Genomic DNA, 3153 nt, shown 5'->3' on the forward strand with positions numbered 1-3153 from the left:
AGAGCCCTCACCACGTTAATCCCAGTTGTTTTAAATTCCCAGTGCGATCACTCCGACAATTCTGCCGTGGTTCTGATGTTTTCTCTCTCTTCATAGTGTTTTTTTTTAATCTTTCACCGTGTAACTTTTTATTGAAAGCCAGAAATGACGTACTCTGTATAAGTAGCTGTGATAAGGAGGCCTCTAGTGCAAACGTCGCTGGGAGTTCGGCTGTGTTTACTGTTTGCTGCAGCAGTCAGAGGCGAACAGTTTCTCTGGCATACTTGGTTTTGCCTTCCATGTCGTGGTGGTTGGCGGATAGGGAAGTGCTTTTTAGTCCTGTGACTAATTCTAGGGATTTCGGTGGGACAGAAATGCTAGTGCGGACTGGAGTTTGTTACTTCCCCTCAGGTCACTTAGGCTTTGGTAAAACCTTCGTCACTCATGCTCTGGTGAAGTAGTTTCTCTTAGGACAGGCCTCGGTATGTACAGAATGTTCTGGGATGATTTCAGAATCACTATTTTCCCCCTCCACCTTCTGGAAACAGGAGTGGGCTTTTCTCTGACCTTCACTGCAATCATCCGGTTGGGCTTCTGGAGGTCAAACTCACAGAAGTGTGGGAGTCTCGCTAGGGCTGGGTCCCCTAGTGTTTTTTAACTCTCGAGTGAGTCCGCACTGAGCCTCGAACCGTTCGATTAGTTTGTTTTCTTTCTCCAATACCGATTCCTGTGGAGTTTTCTGCTCTTGGTCTTCTACTCATGACTGTGGTTCTCTGTACCCACCTGTCTCTGTACTTCGGGGGGCAGTGATTGACCTGACCTCAGTCCTCCGCTGGATGTAAGAAGAGTTGTTGATTTTTAGTTCAGCTTTTTCATCGTTATCAGGGTAGGAGTGGTGACCCATGTAAACTCCTTATGTGCTAAATCCATAAGTCAAGCCTAGGATTTTGTTTCCAGCAAAACTGAATTTCGAGCACAAAGGGCATGTAAAAACCGCTATGAGTTTCCAAGAAAAGATTTTTCCCATGAACCACTCCTGATGAATTGACTGTAGAATAAACTTCAGAGAAATAAAATGACTAGAGACATTAACATGATGATTGTGGTCATCCTTAAGTTTAAATATGGGGACGAAATGGGGATAGAAAGGCAGAGAATGCTGTGTGACACATATATGCCAATATATAGATGGAGTGTAATTGGAATATGGAGGTTGGTTCAGGTTGTGGATAAAACGAAGTATGTCCATTCCACAATGTCTATTCCATTGAATGCAGTTATGAAACTTGGAGACAATGCAGTGAAAAGTTCTTTGAGGCCTCAAAAAAGCAAATAGAAGGTGGACTGGAGAAGAAGAATCGCATCGGGAGTAGCAGTGAGCTCGTTGAACTGACCAGTTCTCAGGTGTCTGCAGCCTAAACCATGGGAAGAGCAGCCGAAGCCCTCTACTTCCGGCCTGTGGAGAAAAAGGGATCTTCTAATTCTTGGTGGTTGGGGCAGGAGTTGGGGGCCCAGTTTACTCTTCTTTCTCTGTCATGTCCCAGGACAAAGTCAGTGGCAGTGGGGCTCTGTAGAAACTTAAAAGTCAGAGAGGAATCTGTGGAGCCGTTGTCCCAAGAGGGTTGGTGTATAAGTTTTCTGTTGCTGTGTAATGAATTACCGTAAAGTTGTCAGCCTCAAACAGTACCTACTCATTCTTTCATAGGTAGGTCAGAAGTCCACGCAGACCGAATTGGCTCTGCTCAGGGTATCCCCACACTGCAGTTACAGTGTCGACTGGACCGGGCTCTTATTTGGAACTCCTCGGAAAGAATCTTCTTGCAGAGTCATTCGGGTTGTCGGCCGAATTCGGTCCCTACAGCAGTAGGACTGAGGTCCCTGTTTCGCTGCTTGATCGGCAGAAACGCTCCCCCTGCCCGTTCTGCTGCATCCTTCTGACTTTTTCTGTAGTCACTTGTACAGCACCCTACGCTCTTAAAGGCTCATAGCATTACAATGTGCCCACCTGGATAACCCAGGATGCTATTAGTAGCTTAAGGTCAGCTGTGCCATATGACAGCGTAATCATGAATGATAATCGTATTTACAGATACTGAGAGTTTGGAACATCTTCGTGAGAACATTTTAGAAATTCTGCTGGTCACAGTAAGGTAAACAGCCATTGTTTTTTGCTGTCAACCTGTTGCTTGGTCCCAGCCAGTGCGTACAGCCACAGAGACAGGACTGGAACAGGGAGAGGGCGAGCGAGAGAGACGTGTCCTCTGCAGCTTGCTCGCAGGTTCCCTCACACACAGTGCTAGGCAACACACACGGCGACCGTGGGTGGGCACAGTGTTTTTCATCTAATTGGTGACATTTCCTCCATATGTCGTCACACGCTTTTTCTGCTCGACTCTTTTCCGTGCACTGATATTTCTGTTAACGTGTTTTCTCACATTTTCCTGAGACTCTTCATTTTCTTTTTCTGTTTTCTCTTTGTTTTTTTTTACAACATAAACTCTGTTGACCTGTGTTTTAGTTCGTGGATCCTTCTGCCACTTAATGTACTGTTCAGCCCTGCTAATGCGTTTTTCATTTCCGCTATTTACTTTCGAAGTACTAAATTTCCATTTAGTTATTTTTGCATAATTTCTGCATCTTTACTGATATTGTGTATTTGATGAGACATTGTCTTTATGCCTTTATTTCTTTCAGCATAGTTTCCATTAGTTATTTGAACTAAATTTCTTTGAAGTCTGTTAAATATGGCTTCCACTTCCTCTGACAGGTCATTTTTGTTACCCACTTTGTTTCCTGTTTATGGGTCGCACGGTCTTATTTCTTTGGATGTCTCATATTTTGTTGAAAACTAGACATTTTATGTAATGTGTTCAACACTGGATTACAAACTTTCCCTTTACGAGACTTGTTTTTATTGTCGTCTTGCTTTTGGCGGTTCGTTTCGTGGCTGGAATGTTCTAGTCTTCGCTGCTGCCTTGTGCTGTGAAGCTGTCAGTGCCGATCTTCAGAGGCTGAGCCTTGGGCTCGCGGAGATTTTAGCAGTGCTGACATCTTGACTCTTTCTCTGAACGCTCTCCTGAGCTGTCTGCTTCAGATGTTACGACAGTTCCCCTGTTAGGCGCCACTGTTTACGAGCTGACTTCTTTGTTTTCACCAGTGCTCTGAGGTAGAAAT

The 3153-nt window shown here is 44.6% G+C and overlaps 2 long non-coding RNA genes across 3 annotated transcripts in view; one reads left to right on the forward strand and one right to left on the reverse strand.

The window, feature by feature from the left end:
* LOC102883931 overlaps positions 1 to 3153 on the forward strand; it is a 61689-nt gene that overhangs the window by 44449 nt on the left and 14087 nt on the right. The window lies entirely within an intron of this gene.
* Positions 1 to 3153, reverse strand: part of LOC107196028 — a 57924-nt gene that overhangs the window by 18623 nt on the left and 36148 nt on the right. The gene's annotated exons all lie outside the window — the stretch shown is intronic.

Source organism: Pteropus alecto, unplaced genomic scaffold, assembly GCF_000325575.1.
Source record: "Pteropus alecto unplaced genomic scaffold, ASM32557v1 scaffold587, whole genome shotgun sequence".
Taxonomy (NCBI): Eukaryota; Metazoa; Chordata; class Mammalia; order Chiroptera; family Pteropodidae; genus Pteropus; species Pteropus alecto.